Source organism: Pongo pygmaeus, chromosome 10 (genome assembly GCF_028885625.2).
Source record: "Pongo pygmaeus isolate AG05252 chromosome 10, NHGRI_mPonPyg2-v2.0_pri, whole genome shotgun sequence".
Lineage (NCBI taxonomy): Eukaryota > Metazoa > Chordata > Mammalia > Primates > Hominidae > Pongo > Pongo pygmaeus.
Window position 1 is genome coordinate 88,612,000 of NC_072383.2, and position 25,970 is coordinate 88,637,969.

The window sequence follows — 25,970 nt, forward strand, 5'->3', positions numbered from 1 at the left end:
CCCTTCAGGTCTTGTTGGCACAGGATTCTCCAGCAGTCTCTTCTTTCTTCAGAAATCTCTAGCCCCGTTTTTCCTGTGGACATACATCTGCAAACAGGGAATACATGTAAGTACTCATCACAGGTACCTCACCACGACTGATTCCACTCTGCTGGGAGCACTGCAGAGGTCTATAGAGATGCAGGGCAGCAAGCCACTAGAAGAATGATGCCACTCTCCCCTCCTTTCAGGCCTCACTGTCTCTGCGAGTGTCTCAGAGCTGCCACCTTTCTTGGCTTAGGGTATGAAGGAAGCAACTCTCTCAAGCTCTCTAGGGAAAGGAGAATGACTAAACTGCTTCCCGAGATGCTGGTCTCTAGGCATAGCCTATGTCTCTTGACTGCTGCCTTCTTTTTTTCCTGCCCTGTCTTTGTATTTGAGAGATTACATATGTGAGTATGAGGCTTAGGTAGCAGAAGCTCTGTCACTTGTATTAGGGTTCCTCAAAAAAACAAAGCCAACAAGAGATATAAATAGATAAGTAAAGAATCAATTTACGTGATTATGGAAGCTGACAAGTCCCAAATTCTTCTTCTAGCAAGTAAACTGGAGACCCAGGAGAGGCAATGATGTAGTTCCAGTCTGAAGGCCAGCAGGTTCAAGGCCCATGAAGAGGTGATGCTTCAATCTGAGGCCAAAAGCTGGAAAAACAGATATCCCAGCTCAAATGCAGTAATCTAGGATGAATTCTCCTTATTTATGGAAGAGTCTGGTTCTTTTGTTTGTTCTATTCAGGCCTTCAACTCATTGTAGGAGGCCTATCCACATTAGGGAGGGCAATCTACTTTACTCAGTCTATCAATTTGTTAATCTCATCCAAACACCCTCCCAGAAATATTTAGAATAACATTTGACAAACTCTGTGGGCACTCATGGCCCAGTCAAGTTGACACATAAGGTTTGCCATCACACACCTCCTATAAGCTTCGAGAGTGACATCTGTTTCCTTTTGTTGAATGCTCACCAGTGACTCCCTTTCAAATATGAAATAATTAGTAATTATTGTCCCCAGACTTTGACATTAGGCACAATTCTAGGACAGTAGAAAATAGCTCACTTGTTATGTCATAATTTCTATAATTAATAAAAGAAAAATACAGGTACCTAGTGTTAATGGAATTATTTTTTAAACTACTATAATATTCTACCAGGTAGAATTCTACAAGGTAGAATATTAGAATATTATACAGTCATTAAAGTAGATGTTTGCAAATAGTTTTAATAAAATTGAAAATGATTTTCATGACATTAACTTAAGAAAACAGGGTAAAAGTTTACCTTGTATATAATGTAATTTCAATTTTGCATAGCTACTAAATGCAAAAACAAATTAAATTATTAATATTTCTACAACCCTAATTGTCATGTCTCTATTTTTCTGATTTTTGGTAGAAAAATTGGAAACTTACCAGTCGAATATAATTTAGCTTCTTAAAGTTTAAAAAAGTTTATTTAAGTTACTTCAGAGTTCTCACTCCTCATTAGGTCTCTTTCTTTCCCTTTTTCTGTCAATTTCTCTTTTCATGTGTCATCCTTCTTGAAATGGTGCCTGGATACTGGGAGGGTTAAATATGTTCTAGGCTCAGAAAAATGGAACTTTTTTCTATCTACTCTCCTATTTTTTTCTATTGATCTTGTCTGCAGTCTGGCAGGTTTATGTCAATCCACTGGACTGCATGTTTATGCTTGTGGTCTCTGAGAATTTCACTAATTTTGGATTATTGTAACTGCAAATCTTCTTGAAATTTGTCTGACTTTCATGGACTCTGAGCTCAAGGTCATCACACTCAGACTTTCATGGACTCTGAGCTCAAGGTCATCACACTCAGGGACTTCCTTGTCCCAATTGCTGGCCTCTCTTTGTGTATTGGTTGCTCAGCTATTCTGAGCAGAGTATATAGAAACTTCTGGATTTCCCCCTTGTTCCACACCAAACACGAAGAATTGAGAGGTCATGTTATAGACCCATATGCTGATCATCTTTTTAGCCATTTTTATATATGTCAGGTTTCTCCTTATTGTATGTCAGTTTTCCCCTTAATCATAAGGCTCTCCAAAGAGCTTGCAGTTTTCTTGAGATGTGTCCTAGAAAGCAAAGACTAGCCACACAGAGAGCTAGCTATGCTAGCTACACCAAATGACACTCATGTTTCTATCACCTGTTGCAACTTTCCTCTGTATTTTGACTACAAGAGGGGAGCCTGAATAACTACAACCTGCAATTCTGCCCTTTTTTCTCCATCTTACTTCTTCCTTTATTAGGGCTCTGTTCCTGCCTTGGTTCTTTCTTATGTCATATCCTCCATCCTCCATAAACTATAGTTAATAGGAAAAACTATAGTCAGAGATTCACATTTTGTTTGCTATATCTTAAGGAAGATACTTATTGTTTAATAGTTCGTTTTTGTTTACAACAAAGCATTACTATATAGTCTTTTCTCATAAGCCTTGCCAAAATTTAATTTTAGACATGAAGCTAAGCAGTACTTTAAAAAAAATGCTGTGTGGTGTTTTCTCTGTCTCTGAAGTGATGTCACTGATTCAATGTGTAGGGAGAATCAGAAACGTATGATTAAGAAAAAGAGTAAAAAATACATTGTTTAATAGTTTTGAAAATTGTATCCCTAATGCATTATGTGTAAAATATAAATATAAAACTCTGGTTTTAAAATATTGAAGTAGACAGACAGATTAATGTCTTTCACTTCTAGGAAATTATCCTCAAGCAATAAAGAGAAAGGAAAGGAAAAAATGTTGTCTTCATTTTGGATAAAACTAAAAGTCAAATGAATATCAACTATAATGTGAAAGAATGGGTTGTCAAATGCCATAAAAATTAAACAGATGTGGCCAGGCATGGTGGCTCACATCTGTAATCCCAGCACTTTGGGAGACCGAGGTGGGCAGATCACCTGAGGTCAGGAGTTTGAGACCAGCCTGGCCAACATGGCGGAACCCCATCTCTACTAAAAGTACAAAAATTAGCCGGGCATGGTGTCAGGCACCTATAATCCCAGCTACTCGGGAGGCTGAGGCAGGAGAATTGCTTGAACCCGGGAGGTGGATATTGCAGTGAGCCAAGATCGTACCACTGCACTTCAGCCTGGATGACAAGGGCAAGACTGCGTCTCAAAAAAAAAAAAAAAAAAAAAAAAGAAAAAGAAAAAGAAAAAAAATTAAGCAGAGGTGCAGATCTAAGGAGAGACCTACAGGACACTGCAGTGCAAAGTAGATGACACTTATCAGAAGAGAAAACCAACATTTCTTGTTTTCAACAATAGAAACATGGTGTGTCTATTGGCAGGAGATCCCCTAGACTTAGCTGGAGTTTACGAAGGAAGAGAAGAGCTGCCAAATATAGAAGCACAAGACACACCTATGTTCAGGAAACAAATGGAGGGAAATGAGCAATATTTCAGCTATCAATCACTTTTGTCCAGAAAAAAATCAAGTCGTTCATTCCTACAACTTTGTGCTTTATAAGGAACTTTACATGAACCAGGAAAAGTTCTAACTTGAAATATAGCTCAGCTTTTCTTTAACGCCTCAAAGATTAACAATAATAATAATAAATGAAATAGGTTCTATAAAATAATGTTATAAAGAGGAGAAAAAGAAGAGGAAAAACTTCTTTAGAGTAGAATCACCAGAAAAATACAGATATAGAATTGAATCAATTGGTCACCAGCTGTATCACCATGAATTACAGAAAGTTATTGCAGGAATATTAATATGAATAAAATCTTGAAGCAAAAATGAGATCTCAGGAAAAAATGGTGAAAGATAATAAAAGGACATAAAATAGGAGCATGTCAACAAAGGAAGGAGAAAAATAAATTATCAAAGAAATGAAGTGCATATTGGTAATATGGAGGACAAACCCCAAAGAAATTTCAAGCGTAATTGATTTCTAATTGGAGCATGTGTCATACAAGATATTATGAAAAGCTCTTCAGCTAAAATTTACCTTGATGCTGAATAATCTTAACAAACATACTTGTAACATATTCTGAAGTTCTGCATCAGATAGGACCCTTGGGAAACAGACACCGAGACAGAATTAAGGGTGACAACAACTTATTGGGTTATACGTACTGTAAAAGATAAAATGACGAATAAGAAAAATTGGGTGGAAAGCCTTTAGATCTAATATATGTAAAAAGGAAGTGGAGAGGAAGCAGGAGCTGGGCAGAGAGAGCCCCAGACCATACAATGCACAGAAATAAAAGTCTCTGCCAAAGAGAAGGAGAACTTTGAAGCAAAGATCCATTTTTAGAGGAGTCATCTGTTAGGCAGAAATGATTAGACATAGTACTTCCTCCATGCTTATTCTTGGCTGATTTGCTCAGGAAATTCACAGCCTCGACCTGAAAGCTGAGGCAGATCCTGAAGGTGCTGAAGGTGGGAGTGATCCTCCTAACTGCACTTTTTGCAGCAGAACAGCAGCAAATTGTTTTATGAAAGACCTGTGTAGGGAATTCATCAGCTGCTGCAGTCCACCACTTCCTTATACAGATACCATATGCTTTTGGGAAGCCTCACTTGCTTTGGTGGGTCTTTCTTCTTCAGGGAATATTTAGGAGGGAGGTTAGTGGGATGAGCTACAGCCTCAATGATTCAGCTATATTCAGGATTACAACTGGCACTTATTTTACACCTTCACTTTTTATTCTAAATTTCTTTTGCACTCAGCTGTCACCTCCTGCCAATCTTGGTGGCTCACCAAAGCTGTGGCCCACAATATTTCCTGAGATAACTGAGTTTCTGCTAACCATACTATTCTCAGGAGAGAGTTCTGTGTTTGTGCAGTCACAGTCCCAAGTAATCAAGAGAGTACCAAGAGATGTCCAAACTGATTACTTGAGTTCCACATGTATGTCTGCAGACCCTATCTTGTCCATATAAATAGGGTCAATTACCACTTCCAATATGGTGATACTTCTTCTTGCCTGCTGGTCTCTATGAAAAATAAGTCCTGAGTGCTCACATGGCAGCCATAGCTTGTAGTTCCAATGTGATCTTTATTTTGTCCCTTGGATAAATTGCCTCCTTTGGGACCAGGCCCTCTAATTCTGCGGGTAAGGTTGTATAAAATTCCTTTGTGTATCATTGGAAATGATAAGTGGCACCACCTTCTTTTCCAACCTTTGGTACGTAGACAGATGGTTTTCACCAAAGAATAGCATCAAACAGAAGTCTCTGATACTGCATGTGCAAATGTTGCATGATAAATGGTGCATCCCATTCTTGCAGAGTATTCCCTGGGAGTATCAATTTCTGTGTGCTTTTATCAGTCTGTTCTAATGCTTTATCAGAGTGGCAACTTCTATACAGCAGAGATGGAATGCTAACAGTGCATTCTGTTGTCATAGTCCCATTCCTATAGCTACTTAGCTATAAAATGGGTCCCACGTCAGATTAGATTCCATTTCTGTGGGATCAGGTACTCTGTAAGCCCCTCAGTGCTGACTGAGGCTCTGTGGGCAAGAAAGGCAAACACATACTCAGAATAAATTGCTGAGCCTTCCGAGGTAGAAATGGTCCAATATAATCAACTTGCTACCAAATATTCCCTTGGTATATATCATATCAGGAGCTAAGCATTGGTCTCTGTTGCTGGGAAGTTGAATATTCAGAGGCAGCCATTGCTAGACGGCCTTGGTAAGTGGGAGTTCATGCTGTTAAGCCCATGCATAGCCTCCATGTAGCCAATCAGAAAGACTCTAACATCAATTGACCAGTTTATTTTGTCTGATTGATTTTTCTGTTTCTCTTCCGCGGTGAGTGTTTTCTGATGAGTGTTAGTATGCTCCTCCCTATCATGTGTTAATCTACCCTTCACATAACTCCCTCCTAGAGCTTCTTATCTTTACTTGTATATTACTTTTCCTTTCAGAACCCAGAAAAATCAGCAAAGTCAGTGGTGGCTGACCTTGAGTCTATATATATTCTCACCTCAGCCAACTTTTTCTTCCATAGAAAAAAGATGACCTGGTACACCATGTAAAGTTCTGCCTACTGGGAGGTTATTTTTGAGCTACTGTATTTCAAGGCTACTACTGTATTTCAACCATGTACTAAGCTGACCTCTTTCCTCCTTTTTCAGCGAGTCATAGCTGCATATGGCTATATATGTGAAACGAGGGGGGAGTGTTGTAGAAACCATTGTGAGTCACATGGGGGCCTATCTGCTCATAAAACTTAACTCATCATCTCTACTACTTACTGCTCATGTTTTATCCTGATTGTACCATTTCTACTTTATAATGGATGCTGCTAGACTTCCTCAATTTAATGACTTGGTAGGTCATTATGATATTTCCTCTATGGCTTGGGATAAATTCTACACTGCATCTTTTCTACCACTGATGACAATAGCACCATCAGGTCTTTCAGACTACCTGACCTAACTGTGTGATTGATTATATTACATTCTGGATCTGCTGCAGAGCCCTTTTGTACTCAAGGTTCTACATAAAATTGGCAGCTTTTTATGTCACCCAGTTTGTGAGCCAGAGGAGTATTCCTAGATGTGTTGTCATGAGAACCCAAAGAGACCTACTAGGCATCAGGCTTTGTTCTTGCAATAGAAGATGCATGATATGGTTTGACTGTGTTCCCACCCAAATCTCATCTTGAATTGTAGTTTCCATAATTCCCACATGTGGTGGGAGAGACTCGTGTGGGAGGTAATTGAATTCTCATGACAGTGAGTAATTTCTCACAAGATCTGATGGTTTTATAAGGGGCTTCCCCCTTCACTTGGCTCTCATTCTTCTCTTTCCTGTCACCATGTGAAGGATATGCTTGCTTCCTCTTCTGCCGTGATTGTAAGTTTCCTGAGGCCTCTCCAGCCATGCTGAACTGTGAGTCAATTAAACCTCTTCCTTTTATGAATTACCCAGTCTCACGTATATTTTTATTAGCAGTGTGAGAATGGACTAATACAGTATATTGATACCATGAGTGGGGTGCTGCTGTAAAGATATCCAAAGATGTGGAAGCAAATTTGGAACTGGGTAGCAGGCAGAGGTTGTAACAGTTTGGAGGGCTCAGAAAAACACAGGAAAATGTGGAAAGTTTGGAACTTCCTAGAGACTTGTTGAATGGCTTTTACCAAAATGCTGATAGTGAGATGAACAGTAAAGTCCAGGCTGATGTGGTCACAGATGGAGATGAGGAAGTTGTTGGGAACTGTAATATGATAACTCTTACTATGCAAAGAGATGGGATGCATTTTGTCTCTGCCCCAGAGATCTTTGGAATGTTGAACTTGAGAGAGATGATTCAGGGTATCTGGCAGAAGAAATTTCTAAGTGGCAAAGCATTCAAGAGGAAGCAGACAATAAAAGTTTGGAAAATTTGCAGCCTGATGATGCAATAGAAAATAAAAACCCATTTTCTGGAGAGAAGTTCAAGCCAGTGCAGAAATTTGCATAAGTAACAAGGAGCTGAATATTAATCACCAAGACAATGGGGAAAATGTCTTCAGGGGATGTCAGATACTTTTACAGCAGCCCTCCAATCACAGGCCTGGAGGACTAGGAGGGAAAAATGATTTTGCAGGCTTGGCCCAGGGCCCAGCTGCTCTATGCAGCCTTGTAACATCGTGCCCTGCATCCCAGCTGCTTCAGATCCAGCTGTGGTTAAAAGGGATCAACATGCATCTCAGGCCAATGCTTCAAAGGATGCAAGCCCCAAGCCTTGGCAGCTTCCATGTGGCACTGGGCCTGTGTGTGCACAGAAGTCAAGAATTAAGGTTTGGGGACCTCCATCTAGATTTCAGAAAATGTATGGAAATGCCAGGATATCCAGGCAGAATTTTGCTGCAGGGGCAGAGCCCTCATGGAGAACCTTTGTTAGGGCAGTGCAGAAGGGAAATGTAGAGTTAGAGCCCCCAAACAGAGTCCCCAGTTAGGGACCAGTGAAGCTGTGAGAAGAGGGCCATGGTTCTCCAAACCCCAGAATGGTAGATCCATTGACAGCTTGCACCATGTGCCTGGAAAAGTGGCAGACACTCAATGCCAGCCCATGAAAGCAGGCAGGAGGGGGCTGTACTCTGCAAAGCCACAGAGGTGGAGCTTCCTAAGGCCATGGAATCCCACTTCTTGCATCAGCATGATCTGGATGTGAGACATAGATTCAAAGGAGGTTATTTTAGAGCTTTAAGATTTAATTACTGCCTCACTGGATTTTGGACTTGCATGGGGCCTGTAGCCCCTTTGTTTTGTCCAATTTTCCCATTTGGAATGGGTGTATTTACCCAATGCCTGCACCTCCATTATATCTAATGAGTAACTAACTTGCTTTTGATTTTACAGGCTTATAAACAGAAGGGACTTGCCTTGTCTCAGATGAGACTTTGGACTTAGAATTTTGGGTAATGCTGCAATGAGCTGAGACCTGCACAGATGGAAAGGTATGCTTGTCTTATTGAAATGTGAGAACATGAGATTTTGGAGGGGCCAGGGGCAGGATGATATGGTTTGGCTGTGTTCCCCTGCAAATCTCATTTTGAATTGTACTTTCCTTAATCCCCACATGTGGTGGGAGGGACCTGATGGGAGGTAATTGAGTCATGGGGGCTGATTCCACCATGGTATTCTTGTGATAGTGAGTAAGTTCTCACAAGATCTGATGGTTTAATAAGGGGTTTCCTCCTTCACTCAACTGTCATTCTTCTCTTTCCTGCCACCATATGAAGAAGGATGTGTTTGCTTCCCCTTCTGCCATGATTGTAAGTTTCCTGAGGCCTCTCTAGCCATGCTGAATTGTGAGTCAATTAAACATCTTTCCTTTATAAATTATCCCATCTCAGGTATATGTTTATTAGCAGTGCGAGAACAGACTAATACAGTGCAAGAGGCTGCAATTTTTCTTTTACTCAGGAGGAGATGTTCTTACATACACTTGACCTCTGAACCTTTAAATCCTTTACTGGTGCTGCAAGCCCCAGAATCTTCATAAGGTCTATCTCTCACTGTCTGTCCTACAGATAGACACACTATTTGTGTGCCTTTCCAAATCCTTTAACCTACTAGCTACAACTTTCTAATGTTGTCTAATCAGTATGATGTTATTGATATCAATGTGAAGTTCTACTGGATGTCCAAATCTCTGTGGACTTTATTATGACAAAAACTAGGAGAGATAACAAAGCCCCAAAGCAAAATTATGAATGATTGTTGTTGTCCCTTACATTTAAATGCAAGCTGTTTGTAACACTCTTTTTAAATTGGGATAGAGTAGAGCATAGTCACCATTGATTAAAGGACTACATACTGTGTATTAATTTGCTAGGTTTGCTAGGCTGCTGTAGCAAAGACCACAGACTGAGTGGTTCAAACAATAGAAATGTATTTTCTCACAGTTCTGGAGGCTAGAAGTCCAAGATCAAGATCCCAGAAAGGTTGTTTCTCCAGAGGCCTCTTGCCTTAGCTTGCAGATGGCCATCTTTCCCCTCTGTCTTCACATGGTGTTCCTCTGTGTGTTCTTATAAAGACACTAGCTATATTGGATTAGGGCCCACCTATATGACTTCATTTTACATTAATCACCGTTTTAAAGGTTCTATCTCCAATACAGTCACATTCTGAGGTAGTAAGAGAAAAGACTTCAACATATGAATTTTGTGAAGACCATAATTGAGCCATATATCATGTGTCTAAGGTCATATTATTCTGCTGTAAGAAAAATCCCATATCTTGCATGGAAACTGTGATTAGGGATATTATTTAGTTCAACTTGCTATGGACTAAAATTATTCTTCAAGGTCCATCCAATTTCTATAGAAAATATGATGGGGTAAATATCCACCATCCTCTGAAGCATGATTATTTTTAAATTACTAATTATTTTTAATTTACTATCATATTTGGAGTGAAGTGTAGTTTCAGAGGTTTTCATTTGGCTCCTTACCTGCTGGGTTTTAACTCACAGACCAAAGACTCAATGTAGGGATCAATCCAAATTTCAAGTATGTTGATCCCAATTATAGATTCAGGACCTGCACAATTGAGTACTGGGTATGTCAGTGGACCCAGTGGGCTCATTGCCAGCCAGATTTTGACCACGGCTTCATTCACTACTGCCATTTATTTGCCCCCACTCTAAAAGTGGGGCCCTGATGATGCTTCAGTTCTCCAGATATAAATGTCAACTCTAGTCCTTAGACCAATAATCCTTGAACTGTCTGAGAATTCCCTTTACCTCAGTGCACAATCATCTATGTAAATAGTCACTGTGGCTACGTGGTATCAAAATTGCTGAATATATAGGGAACATAATGTTTCTTAAGCAATAAATAAAATAAATGAGTATCTAGGTTCATCAAAGTGAAACTGAAAAACACCCAAAATAAAGAAAATATTTTAATAGCAACTCGAGAGGAAAGTAGATTACCTACAAAGGAACAAAAACTAGGTTGGCAACAGAATTCTCCAAAGGAACAATAGACAGTAGGATGTGTAGGATTCAGAGCTGTGTGGTTAAAATAAAAAAAGAAAGAAAGAAAAACTTGTCAACTTAATTTTTGTATTTATCCAGATTCTCTTTAGGGAATGAGGGTGAAATACATATATTTCTGTAATAAAGGAATAAACAATAGATCTGCAATAAATAAGGTGTTAAAGTGGTATTTCAGTGAAAGGGGAAGTGATCCAAGGGGCAGGTTGTGGGATTTAAAAAGAAATACGGAGCAAAGAAATTAGTAAAAGTCTAAGCATTTCAAAGCAAATTTGACTATATTAAGCAAAATAAATTGCATCTAATATGTAAAGCTAAAAACAAAGAAGATAAAACTAAAATCTTATATAACTTAAAAGTTGAAAATGTGATAATCAGAGTTTCAGCAGACTCCAATTTGGTTATTCATATTGTCTGTAACATTCTGTCTTTTCTGGGTTGTATAAACAAAAAATATTTTTAATGGGGTTTAAGTAATGTAAGTAATACAGCAATTTAACATATTTATTTACTATTTTGTACTGCGCAGAGAATGAGCTTTCATTTAAAGCATCCAAAGAACAAAAGAGTCATCAATAGCCAAAAGTACATTTCTCATATCTCCATAGTAAAATAATACAAAAACAGTATCAATGTTTAAAACTTCAAATTAATAGCAAAGTATTTTTTAACACATATGTTTTTCTGAATACCTAATGTGTTAGAGAGGCAAAAATGAGAACACAGAAAAGCTGAAATTAAGATGGTCCTACTATACAGTATCTATAAATTTTTTTCTGTTTTTTTCTAAATTTTTCCTTTGTGAGACAATTTGCATATTATCTTTTAAAACACATCTTTATTGAGATATAATTAATATAACATTCATCAACTTAAAGTGTATATTTCAGTTATTTTTAGTATATTTATAAACTTGTGCAACCATCACCACAATCTAAGTTTAAAACATTTTGCAACCCAAAAAGAAACCTTCTACCCATTATCAGTAATTAATTCCTTTCCACTCCCAGCTCTAGGCAACTTCTAATCAACCCTGTATCTATAGAGTTACTGTTTCTGGCCATTTTATATGCAGAACATTCCATAAGTGTATTGTACTCCATACAATATGTAGTAGAAATAGCAATTCAAATACCTTGCCCATTTTAAAATTGGGTCATTTGGGTTTTGTTGTTATTGTTGATTTGTAACATTATTTATATTTTGAATACAAGTCTCTATCAGATAAGTGATTTACAAATACTTTTTGCCATTCTTTGACATCTCTCTACAACTTCTTCATGGTGTCTTAAGAGGCACAAAAGTTCTTAATTTTGATGAAGTGAAATTAATCTATTTTTCTTTTATAGCTTTTGTTTCTGTTGTCATTTAAATAAGCATGCCTAATCTAAGGCTGTGAATACTTAATTTTATGTTTCCTTCTAAGAGTTTTATAATTTTCATCTTCCATTTAGGTCTGTGATCAATTTTGAGTTAATTTTTGTATATGGTGAGAGGTAGAGGTCCAAATTTATTGTTTCACATGTGAATATCCGGAAGCCTCAGTATCATATGATAAAAAGATGCTTCTTTCCCGCATTGATTTGTCCTGGCTCCCTTGTAGACTGTGATTTGACCATAAATTTGTGGGTTTATTTCTAACTCTCAAGCCTATGAATATTGACCAGATTGTCTACTCTCATATCGGTACTCCACTTTCCTGCTTAGCTTTGTAGTAAGTTTTGAAATTGGGAAGTATGGCTCCTCCAACTTTATTCTTTCCTTTTAACATTTTTATGTTTAGAATTATTATGTGTTATTGGATAATTGATCAATTTATCATTATAATGCTTCTTTTTATATCTAAAAATTTTGCTTGTTCTGACATCAGCTTTTTAGAATTAATACAGCTGTTCCATTTTTTTGGGGGGGTGGGGCTAAAGTTAGTTTGACATAGATCTTCATTCTTTACTTTTAACCTATCTGCATCTTTACATCTAAATCTGGTTTCTTATAGACCACATATGTTTAGGTCTTGTTTTTATCTACTCTGACAATCTCTGTTTTTTAACTGATGTATTTATACAATTCACATTCAAATTGATTATTAATATAATTGGATTAGTATCCTACCATGTTTGTAACTATTTTCTACTTATTAAATTTGTTCTTTGTTTCTCCTCCACTCTGATTTTTCTGCCTTACCTAGTTCTGATTAATTATGTGATTCAACTTTATTTCTTCTGTTAGCATATCATTTATATGAAATTTCTTTATATTTTTATTAGTTTTCCCAAATTTTTCAGTATGTCTTTTTAAATAATCTATGTTTCCCATCAAATAATACCACACCTCTTCACAGTTAGTACACATTCCTTCTAATAGTCTTACCGATTCCCCACAGCCATCATTTATGGCATTACCAACATTCATTTTACTTATACATATGTTATTAATTCCCCAATACCTTTTCACTATTGTTACTTAAATGATATCTTTCAGATCAATTAAAATTAAGAAAAATAAATTTTTTATTTTACCTTCATATACTCTTTCTCCAATGCTCTTTCTTTCTCTATGTAAATCTAAGTTTATGACTTTTATCATTTTTCTTACCCTGAAGAACTTTTAAAATTTTTTGCAGGATGGGTCAGTTTATGGCTGATGGCTTCTGTTTCAAGTAACATTTTAAAATTTAAATTTTAATATCAAATATTTAAAAAGAATTTTTAAAGTCTTTAATTTTTCAACTTTTTCTTGTAAAAACATATATCAAAAATTTCAACCTCTTTACATGTTAGAGCTAAAACCAGAATGCCCTACGATAACTTTTTAAGTAAGTTAAGAGAATAAAGGAGAATGAATATGTAATTAGATCATCTTTTGTGATTATGTACCTAATGATTTTTATTGACATTCTTTGGTTATTTGTGCACAGAATTAAATTATTGTCTTCTGTTACTTGATTTCAACCTGAAGGACTTATTTTAATATTCCTTGTAAGGCAGGTCTACTAAGAACACATATTAAGATATTTTACTAGCCTTGGAATGTCTTTATTTCACCTTAATTTTTGAAAGATAGTTTTGCCTAATCTAAAATTCTTGATTGACAGCTATTTCACTATCAGCACTTTAAATATGATATCCCACTGCTTTCTGCTTTCATTGTTTCTGATGAGAAGTCAGCTGTTAATTTATCCTAGGGTTGTGATGAGTCACTTTTTCTCTTACTGCTTTCAGGATTTTCTTTTTAATTTTCAAAGTTTCGACTATGGTAGCAATCTGTATCATTTACTGCTTTTATCCTACTTGGTATCTGTTGAGCTTTTTAGATGTATGTATTAATATTTTGCAACATATTTGTGAAGTTTGTCAACCATTATTTTTTCAAATATTTTTTCTGCCCCCTTTTCATTTTCACTTCTTCTATTACTTTTGTTTTTGTGGGTGCTTTAACTGGTATCTCACATTTCTCTGTGGCTCTGGTTTTTTTTTTTCATTATTTTCTCTCTCTCTTTTTCAGATTGTCTGATTTGTATCTATTTATGTTGAAATTCACTGATTATTGCCTCTGTTTGTTCATATTTACTATTGAACCCTCCAATAATTTTTCATTTTATTGATTATAATTTTAAATGTTAGAATTTTTATTTTGTTCTTTTCAAGTAATTTCTGTTTCTTTGTTTATATTTTTATTTAGTGGAAAATGTTTATTATATTTTCTTTAATTGTTTAGACAGGGCTTTCTTTGCTCTCTGAAACTTGTTTCTGTTATATCTAACACTTGTCTCGGCTCAAAAAAGCTTTCATTTATTTACTACATATAGGTTATAATTTCTGTTTCTTTGCATGTCTTGTGATATTTTTTGTTCAAAAGTGGACATTTTAGATAATATAGCAACACTGGTTCTGATCCCATTGGAAATATTATTAATATTATTATTGTTTTTGTTCGGTCTTTGTTTATTTGTTTAATGAGTTGAAAGAACTAATTCTATGAAGTCTATTTCCCTCCTTAATGTGCAGCTTCCGATAACCTTGTTCAGATTTTTTCTCTTGGTTTTATTTTTTAGCAGCTACCATTCCTGTGTTACCATAGGCTGTTTATGGGTCAAAGGCTGTGTTTTAGTCATCTTAGTCAGTTAGATCTTTATCCTTTACCACTGAATTTGTATGCCTGGCTTGAAGGTTGCTGTCACAGTTCAGAGTTTACCCTTTTTCCCACATATATAATCAGTAGTTTGGATGTTCCCTCTCTGATCACTCTTGAGAGGGAACATACTTGGACATGACTTTAAAGCATGAAATTCTCGATTTACTGTTCTGACAAGATCAGTCGCATTCAGGGTGGTATGGCCTTAGGCTTGATTCACTGTTCTAAAGAAAATCTGTCCTCTTATAGCCTGTCTCTTCCACTGGGCAGAAACTCTGTGCCACTGTACAGGAACTGGGGGTTGAAACTGAGATCCACTTCTCCCGGAGTGTGAACACTGGGTACAAGGGTAGCCCCTGCTTTACTGTCTTGTTCATCAAGCTTTGAAAATCTATCCTACAAGTGAGCTTGCATAGGGGTAGTCAAGACCCAAGTAGTCTTGGACTACTGTGTGTGAAGTACAACTTCTTCCCTGTAAGTAGGTGCTAGGTGTGGAAAGAGTTTCAAATTTTTTGGCCTTATTCACCTAAAATATACTTTTGTTATACAGTGCTAAGAGGTATGAGAAATACCAGTGAAACTATAGCTTTAGACTTAAAATTGAGTGTACAGGGAGTGTCTGACTTCTTGGTTACATGTGCCAGGAGTAGGGTTTCCATAAGTCTGAGCAGGTGTGGGGTGTAAGGAAGGGAACAAGTAATGGTGCAATTGCCACAGATTCTGACTGTTCTTACTGAGATTTAGTAGATTTTCTTTAAGAGAGTTTCTCCATATTCTGTATGTCCTTAGGACTCTATCCAGAGACTTTATTGATGTTTTTTGTTTTTGTTTTTAAATAATTTTATCCATTTTAATAGCTGTTTTTTGGGGGGAAAGGTCTGTTGATCTCACTCTGCCATTACAAATTTAGATGTTTACAAATTGCTATTTTTTTCAGTTTACTAACCTGTTGTTCTACTGTATTTCATATGATATGACACCCACTTATGGCTTTCTTAATTTCAATTATTATAATTTCTATTTCTAGAACATTGTTGTCTAATAAAACTTTCTAGGATTATAGAAATGTCCTGTAACCTGCACTATTTAACATGGTAACCACCAACCATATCTAACTGCTGAGCAGTTAAAATGCAGCTAGTGTAACTAAGGAACTGACTTTTAAATTTTACTTAACTTGAATTAATTTAAATTTAAATAGCAACAAGTAGCTAGTAGTTACTGTATTGGATAGCACCCTTCTAGAATTGCCTGTTTAAAAATAGATTTTAATTCCTTGCTCAAATTCTTAATGTGTTTATTTTATTGACTATTTTATAGTTATTTTAAAGACTAAACCATCTGTTCTCTTTCTTTTGCCTGTTATTTTGTTTTCTTATATATTGTTCTCTTTTTTAGCATGATATATAATTTTTATCAGATTTCTGAATTTGAGAAGAAAAAATTGTAGATGTTCTAGATTATATTATCTCTCACCAAAGATAGTATAATTTTTATTTGTCAGTCAGATAAAAGACATTAGTACAAAAGACACCATTTTTATTCTCATCCCAAGCATTTATTAATTTTGTAGACTTATGCAAAACATGCAACAGTCTTGAACCTGTTTCTTCATCTATAAATGGGGTTCATCTTGCCTAAAGCAAAGATTGAAAGGTAAATAACCAATTTCTGAAATTTTTGTGAAATCTGCAACGTAATATATGAGCCTAAAATTTATATGAATAATTCATTCATTCTGTATATATTCATCAATGTTTTCATAGGCTGCTTGAAAGTAAAAGCATGATGTTGTTGGGTAAAAATTGTTTATACTATTTGTTACTCCATTTGTGTTGCTCTAAAAGGAATACCTGAGATTGGGTAATTTATAAAGAAAAGAGATGTATTTGGCTCATGGTTCTGGAGGCTATACATGAAGCACAGCACTGGCATCAGCTTTTGGTGAAGACCTCAGAAAGCTTACAATCAGAGCAGATTTTTTTTTTTTTTTTTTTGATATGGAGTCTTGCTCTGTCACCAGACTGAAGTGCAGTGACACGATCTTGGCTCATTGCAACCTCTGCCTCCTGGGTTTGAGCGATTCTCCGGCCTCAGTCTCCCAAGTAGCTGAAACTACAGGTACGTGCCAACATGCCCAGCTAAATTTTGTGTATATATGTGTATATTTTTAGTGGAAATGAGGTTTCACCATATTAGTCAGTATGGTCTCAATCTCTTGACCTCGTGATCTGCCCACCTTGGCCTCCCAAAGTGCTGGGATTACAGTTGTGAGCCACTGTGCCCTGCAAAGAGGGTGTCAGCATATCACAAGGCAAGATCGGGAGCAAGAGAGAAGAAGAAAGAGATATCACACTCTTCTTAAACAACCAGGTCTCAGGGGAACTCAGAGAAAGAACTCACTCATTACCATAAGAAGGGCACCAAGCCATTCATGAGGGATCTGCCCCCACAACCTAGACACCTCCCACTGGGCCTTACCTCCAACATTAGGGATCACATTTCAACATGAGATTTGGAGGGCATGAATATCCAAAGTATGCTGCTATGACCAACAAGTTATTTTGTATTTATATGTGTGTTATGACTGTTTTTAATGGTCTTTGATAGAGAAAAAGTACCTGTTTTCTGAAGACAATGAATGGTTATGAAATCAGCTATTAATATTCCTACAATTGCAAAGTGAGAGCACATTTCAGAGCCCCTGTAGTTGCACTCTTCGGCAGTTTCACAGCAGTAGAAAAGAATCTCAATGCTAGCCTGAATTTTTGGCCACAGCCCAGTTATTCTGGCACACATTGAAATCTCAAGACATCAAGAGAAACAAACTTTGGGACACTCAGTGGCACCATTTTTTAAAGCCAGATTCTTTTTCAGTGGGTATTCACATTTCTTTATTCCAATCATTCCAATGATTGGACAAAAGAAAAATTGTTTTCTTTTCTTGCACTTTATTAAGAGGAAAAAATTTCTTTTGTACTAAAAGCTTCATTTTCCTGTAAACAGAATGATTAACTTGAGATTGTGCCAAATAATTTCTGAGTGTCTAGATAAGATTAAAGGCCTTTATTTTGCTAAACTCACATGTTGATATTTTCTCATTACTTTCTGTATTACTTAAGCCAAGAGGTTTTTATTAACCACTCACAAATTTGCATCTCTGCACTAAATTCTGGCAATACTTGGAATGCTTTGACGTCATATAATATCTGAATAGAGCAATGTTCTTGATGGTATGGAGAAGTTCTCATTGTAAAATAATTTTTATTTTTTCAAAAACAAAATTATGTTCAAAAGTGCCCACCTAGGGCACACTCTTTTTAACTTACATTCTGGCAAATAACTGATATTGACCATCCATTGCTCCTCAAAAGAAAAATGATTCCCTGTTAGACAGACTCTTAAGTTAAAAATACCTTTTAGGCATATACTTAAAGTCTCATTTCTTTTCCTATGTCCTCCACAATGTCTTTAATGTGCTTGATTTGGGTAATAACACCCAGCAGTCACGGAAGACAGAAACAGCGACCTTGATTACTCCCTCAGCATACTTATGCATGAACTGAGTCTTGATGCATGAACAAAAACACTTCAAGGTCATATTCCTTATCTCTCTAGGTTATTACTCTCTCTTAAGAGGAAACTACGATGTTTCCTCTCTTACCAGAATGATAATTGAGGTATTAAAACACGGCTTTATCATAAATCCTAAACACAACTAAGTATAGATAAAGATCTACAACAGAGCAAAAATTCTCTAGCACTGGATACATAACACAAACTATCCTAGGCAGTTTCTCCTAACAGCTGCTAAATTACTTCTATTAATTGCAGCTTCATAAAACTAAAGAAAAAAAAAGAAAAGAAAAAGAAAGAAAACAACAAGGCTGTTTAATGGCATGCCTCTGTGTTACTACTTTTCTGTATGGTACACAGCAAAGCAAGCAAACATTTGGACATTACAAATATCCTAGCAATCAATTTGATTTAAAATACTCTCCAACTGTAGATAATGCAAATGAAAAGACTCATTTCTTTTAGCCATTATTTCTAATGCTGCTAAAAAGATGCAGTTGGGGAAATGCTTATCAGAAGTACTAAATCAGCATTACAGATATATATCAAGGAACCAGATGAATCTACAATTGCAACCAATTTGTTTTTCAGATAAGGTTTTATTTTTTTTCAGACTTGATGGATGGCTGTTTTTTAAGAATAATATTTGTCTAGAATGGATTAACTCAGGAGAGTGATACAAATATACCCAAAAGAATGAAGAAGTGTAAGTGGAGAGTGGTATATATAAACTATATCCAGGAAGAAATGAAATAATCGAAAGGTCCATTTCATGCTTGACATTTAGAGAACAGCCCTCCAAAGTTACATAGTGACAAGAATGCTGAACAAGGTCAGGACAATGGAAACTTCTTTGTCAGGATCTAGTTGTGATATCAATGGGGAAATGTCTTAAACCAGGTCTCTCAACCTTAGTTCTATTGACATTTTGGGCTAGGTAATTCTTTGTTGTGAGAAACTGTTCTCTGTATTCTAGAATGCTTAGGAACATTACTGACTTCTTCCAATGCGATGCCCGTAGCACCCTCAATTGTGAAAATCAAAAATGTCTCCAGACATCGCCACTTGTTTCCTGAGGGCTAAATTACCAGTTGTTGTAAACTACTGTTTTACATACTTTTTGGTTTTTTAATCTCTAAAGAGAGGACTTGTGATATGTCTTTTCCAGCTCTAATATTCTCTGACCTGTCCAGCTATGCTCACAAAATCGATGAGAAACTCTATCTGTTCTTATCAGGTAACACCAGAACTAGCTTTTTTATGTTCTCAACTTGCAGAAATTATAGCTAGTTTCCCCACACACAGTAAGGGAATTCCAACTGCATCTTGTGCCATATTTTTGAGTTAAAATTTTACTTTGCTCGTTTTCATTCTTTATGCAGCATCTTCCAGATAGGGTGGTCAACTGTCTCAGTTACCTGAGACTTTTGTGGTTTTGGCATTGAAAGTCCTGTGTCCTGAAAAAGCCCTCGATCCTGAGGAAACGGATCACTTTCCTTCTATAACTATTTCCACGTGGTTGTGCGTGTGTGTAGATATGCATATATACGAACATGTCATGAAGAATACTATATTACTATTCTAATAATTAGTGTTAGAATAGTGTAGTAATAGAGAGAATAATATTGTACTCAGTTATCTTAATCTATTTTTTATTATTTTATTTTTAACATATTTTATGTTATCAAGTATTATTTAACTATAGTATTTTAATGCATGATTATTATCTTATTCTATTAACGTACTACAGTTTATTGAATAATTTCCATATGATTAGACATTTATATTCTTTCTAGTTTCTTTGAAAATAAAAAATCAATGCTCAATGAACATTCTAATAGTTACACATTTATGCATACCTTTCAAATATTTTTAAATTAAACATTTTAATTTTGAATAATTTAAAATATCCTACAGTATACAGATATATAACAACCCTGTATCTATTCTGTCATATTTAATTTACATTACAGGGTTAAAAAATAAATAGAAAGGAAATTTAGCAAATTCAGCTGGTCTGTCCTCCCTACCTCCCCCCGTGTACCCACTGTCCTCGAGAAAGCGTGTGCCATTCCCATCAATGACCCTGAACATTTGTCACATACTTAATTATCTACAGAAAGCAAAAATGATTCACCAGCATTGTACATTTCGTTTTGCGTCTTGAGTTTTTGCCCAACATTATTTTTTAGAGATTTATCCATGTTGATAGATCTATATTATTAGCTGTAACTGCTATATAATGTTCTGTTTTATGACTGAACTTTCATTTTTCCACTCATATTTAAAGACAATTACATTTTCAAATTATTTTGCTATCACAAACAATGTTGCATTATTTGTATATGCACAAGTACATCTGTGTATATGCATCCTCATGTACAGCGCAAAACTTCTGTAAGGTAAACAGATTTAGGAGGAAACGAGGATATGCATATCTTTAACTTCACTTCAGCTAGTTTTCTTCCTGAATGGTTATTCCAAATAACACTTTCAGGAGTCATGTACAAGAATTCCTGCTTCTCACTGCTTTCCTAAAACTTAATATTAGCAGACCTCATATTTTTTCCTTCTACTTCCTTTGAATATATAACCTATCCTTTGCGATTTTTCTTTTGGGGTTATATTATTTATTTTTCTAACTTCTTCAGCAGATTCTTAGCTCATTAATTTTGAGTCTCTTTCTCATTTTATTATGTGCTTTTAAAAGTATGAATTTCTGATTAGTATTTTTGCTGGATATGACACATTATGATTTGTAGAGTTGTTATTAATCAGTTATATTTTTTTAGCAACTTTATTGAGGTAAAACTGACGATAAATGTCACATTTAAAAGTGTTCTTTTAATTTTCAAATTTGTTTTATTTTAAACCATTTTTTATTTTTGATTTTTGTGGATATATAGTAGGTATGCAAATTTATTTATTTATTTATTTATTTTATAATAAGACATTTAATTTTATTCCCTTTAATAAATGAGGAATGTGGTTTTATTCCTTCCATTGTCTGCTTCTAAAGTATAGATATAAACTTGTGTCTATCTGCAGATGCAGATAAGAAACGTGCGAAGCCACAAGAAAGCCAAGTAGCCTGGGAAAAAGTGGTCATTGAGCCATGAGCAAAAAATAACACTTGATCCTGTTGGTGCCACCTGACGGCAGAGATGGCTGAGGACCCCCGAGCATAAGTCCAGAGAGCTCCCCTGCAGCCCCACCCTGACTTTCCAGGATGAGCCTTCTCTAGAAAGCCACTGCTCATTCAGAAAGTGAAGAACGCCTGTGTTTCCAACACCAACCCCAGCTCTGCTGACGTCCCAGGAGGGCAGGACCACGCGTGACGGAACACCAGGCAGGGGAGACTCAAATTTATAAGCTACATGAGATGTTTTGAAACAGGCACACAATGAATAATCACATCAAGGTAAATGAGGTATCCATTATGTCAAGCATTTATCATTTCTTTGTGTTACAAACATTCCAGTTATATGTGTAGTTATTTTAAAATGCACAATAAGTTGTTGTTGACTGTAGTCGCCCCATTGTGCTATCAAATAGTAGATCTGATCTTATTCATTCTAGCTAACTATATTTTTGTATCCATTAACCAGCCCCACTTCTGACTTCTCCGACTTCCATTCCCAGCCTCTGGTAACCATCATTCTACTATCTATCTCCAGGAAGTCAATTGTTTTAATTTTTAGTTGCCACAAATGAGTGAGAACACACAGTTTATCTTTCTGTGTCTCTCTTATTTCACTTAACATAATATACTCCAGCTCCGTCCATGTTGCTGCAAATGACGGGATCTCATTTTTTTTTTTTCAATTGCTGAATAGTACTCCAAAACAGTGTGTATGTGGTAAGTGCTGACATATGTAAACACCACTGAAGTCATCAGCAAAATCAAGATAATGAACATGTGTCAATCCCAAAAACTTTCATCTGTCTTCTTTGTATTTCGTTTCTCCCATCCTTCTACCCCCATCCCCCATCCCCAGGCAAAACTAATCTGCTTCCTTTATTTACTGTCAGTTAGTTTGCATTTTCTAGAATTTTGTATAAATAGACTCATATAGAATGTACTCTGTTTTGGTCTAGTTTCTTTAATTTAGCATAATTATTGTGAGATGCATCTATGTTGTTGCATACATCTTTTTTTTTGCTGAGTAGTAATCTATTGTATGAATGTAACACCAATTTACTATTTTGTTGGTAGATATTTTAGTTGTTTCCAAGTTTAGGTTATTACATATAAAACTACTATGAATATTCATGTTTAAGTCATTGTGTGAAAACATGCTTTTATTATTTTTGAATATATACCTAGAAGTAAAATTGTTGGATCATATGGTTAGTATATGTTTACTTTTGTGGGATAATGTCAATGTCTTAGTATATATTCTAGCTGTTGTTTTTTCTTGTTACTTTACTTTTTAATCAAAATAATCTGTCAATAACTTTAGAGAAGTACGATTTTCTTCTAGAATTCCCTATAATTTTTGCTTTATATTTTACTATATTTTTTCTGTATATATATTTGCTATATTTGCCAAAATATGTCTTGTATATTGAAGTAATGTTAGTTACCCACATGGTCAGAGCATTACATTGTGTTGTAATGCTTTGCCAATTTTTTTCTTTTATTTGTCCATATGTCTGTTTTGCTTGATATTAATATAACCAACTTTCATTTACTTTATATATAATTTCCATTCTTTGACTTCAAAACTCTCTGACTTTATGTTTTTACCTCTTGTAAAGGTATATAGCTGGAACTTATTTATCAGAGCATCTAGTACTAAGAGCTTTTCTGTAAGAGTGATTGCCATTTATTTGTGGGTAATATACTGCTACTCTCTCATAGCTTTGAACAGTTTCTCTCTTAGCTCTTCCTATCTTTCTTATTCTCTGTCTTGCTTTCACTTTTGTTCCTGTTCTTTCTTTCTCTCTGTGTCTGTTTTCTGTTTCCTACTTTATTATAATATATTTAAATATAAATTCTGAATAATTCTCAGTTATTATCATCTTAAGCATTTATTTTTCTACAGCCTCTCTGTCATTTTCTTTTGGTCCTATTTAGATAAATGTTAGATCTTTTTAACACATTTAAATATATCTCTTTTTTATGTCATAATTTCTTCTGATAGAAATTGTGTGATATTTTCAACTATTTTTTCCATTTCAATTATCCCTTTTTCAGCTAAATATAGACTGCTGTTTACCTATCTCTATCAGCTATCTATGTCTACCTATTAATGTGTCTGTCTCTCTATAACATATGCATGTATATATTTCAATGGAACTGCATTTTAAAAATATATATTTTGTTCTTTTCTGAGATGTATTGTTTCATTATGTCACGCTTTTTCCCTAAGGTTTCAATTTTTATTTTACATTTTAATGAATTTTACATTTATTTTGTATCTTATTTGAGTGATCTTGATATTACAACATGGTCATGGGGTTATAAATCAGATGTGTCTTTTAACTCACTCAGATTCTTTCCTCATATGCTTTTAATTTTTTATTGTTAGCTCACACATTAGGAAGGCTTAATTTTTCCCTGCTGTCACAAAACCTTGTAGTAGCTTGCACTGTGTTCTGCAAAAGAAGCCTCAGAATTATTAACAAATTTTATATTAATTTCTTGAATTGGTGGTACTTACATTACATAGGTAATGAAAATTTGAACCCTAAACCAATGTGAGGTACAAAACTGGAACCTCTGAGGATTATTCTTTTTCCTTCTATAGTCCACAGTAATACAGATGAGCTTTCTTTCCACTTTCCTGTGCCAGTGGGGAGAATATTTGTCTAGTTTGCCCTTTCACTAAGGGTGTAGCACTTTGAGGATTCTAGGTTTATGTTAGTCTCAGTTTCTCTTCCCTGTCTTGTATCCAAGATGCTGTATCACACAGAAAGAAAATCCTTATCCTTCCTGCCTGCAGTAGCCTCACCATCAGCTCAAAATATTCTGCTTTCAATTACCTATTCATTTATGATACTTGACATTTTTCCTTCCTCACAAGCTGTCAGGCATTTAAAACAATTTCAACATTTTAAAGCATGAGAGATTTTACTTTTTTTTTTGTCCATGGCATTTCTGGAATCTGAACTCTCCCTTAGTAATATCTTAGTAAAAGTTCTATAGGTAAAATTGCTGAGTCAAAGTACTCATATATCTTTAATGCTTTTAACATAAATTGTCAAAATTGTTTGCTGCAAGAAGCATGCAAGGATAGGATCATGATGATGCCTCAGTCTACACAGATGACCTCTGCTTTGCTTCTCTGTCCCTTCTCTTTCATGCTTCCTCTACTCTGGTGCTGCTTTATGACAGCCTGGAATCATTTGTTTCTGCATTTCTGGGGTGCTGTGGAACTCTTCAGTGCTGTATTGACTTGTCTGTCTTGTCACCTACCACAGCAAATTGTTATATGGTTTATTGCTGCCTCCTCAGTATTGACTGAGGATAGTATAAGTGTTGCTACTGCTTTGTGTTCCTACAGGGACAAAAGCCTTTTTCACAGGGACTCATGACTTGCTACCCTTTCAATTCGCATTCCTTCCCACTGTCTGAGAAATCTTTACTGATTTTCGAGTTAGAGAATGAAAGTGGTAAGAGTCTAACTGTTAAGTAAACTGCATTTTCCCATCTATTGTCTGGCATGTGTACTAGAGTCCTTTCTGCTGCTCTTGGGAGAGTGGAATCTTAAAATTCCAAATTCAAGAAAGTATGGCATCTTTTTTTTTCCCCTTGTTTTCAGTTCATGTGAGACAAATCAGTAGAATGCCTCAATGACTGCAGGGTCACAGAATGAAAGAAGGCAGGGGAATAAAATTACTTTTGTTAATATAGCATATTATTATCATATAACATTTAATGAAGCTTTGGGGGATTCTTTTACTTCACCCACATGGTCCCTCGCCACTCTTACAATACCTTAGACCTCAAATCTCCAAACGTATACTTTTTTGACTCACAGGAAGTCTGGGTTTCCATTTCGGTTTTGCAAAATATCTAAGCTATTTCTCCTGGGAGTCCTTAGAGAGACAGAGTTCTGGCATAAATGAAGCTACTTCTTGCATTTCTGGGGTCCTTCTTTTTAGTGTTCCTTCCTCTGGTCATCCATGACCTCTGTAGCCCAAGATTGTTGCTGATGGAATTGCCAGTGTTGTCACAGATATCCTCTATTTTTGACGCTTTCTCCCTCTAGCCATTAGAAAATAAAGTTTTTTTCTTTATATGACTAGTCTTCTGAAGTTTCTCATAGCATGTATTTTGAGGCCCTGGTAAATTCTTCCTTTATTTTACATCATTTTCTGTCTTAGAGTAAGCAGGCATCCAAAGGGCAATGTTAGGGGATGGAGAGGTCTATTCTCATACTCTCTCTGAAAATACTATTTCTCTTTTAAAACTCAGGTTCTGTGGCTCTACTTATATACTCCATCAGACTTGTTTTTCACTTGGATATTTTCTCACAGAGTTCATTATCCCTTGGAAATCAAGTTCTGTTACTGGAAATCTGGATCTTTGCCCTAGAACATTCCTAGGCAGTTAAGACACTCTTGATCAAGTTATGATTGTTAGAACATGGTTCTGTCCAAGAGCACAGAAAGAGCTTCTGTGGACTAATGAGGTTTAACTTCCAATTACATCTAATAGAGTTTTATATCTGACCCAGCCTCCAATATTTTGTCCTGTGTTTTTATTTTATAGCTGACAAATTTTCCAAGTGTTTTTATTGGTTGCAATA

At 35.7% G+C, this 25,970-nt stretch overlaps 1 long non-coding RNA gene across 2 annotated transcripts; it reads left to right on the forward strand.

Annotated features, from left to right (window-relative positions):
- The first annotated feature begins 6,806 nt into the window (after positions 1 to 6,806).
- Positions 6,807 to 23,707, forward strand: LOC134737606 (uncharacterized). 2 transcript variants are annotated; one of them, XR_010122654.1, is made up of 3 exons: positions 6,807 to 6,905; positions 8,361 to 8,458; positions 21,262 to 23,707. It is a non-coding gene; the product is annotated as an uncharacterized LOC134737606 (long non-coding RNA). The 2 variants fall into 2 exon arrangements; XR_010122653.1 differs by lacking the exon at positions 21,262 to 23,707 and adding an exon at positions 16,661 to 16,752.
- Positions 23,708 to 25,970: the final 2,263 nt, after the last annotated feature.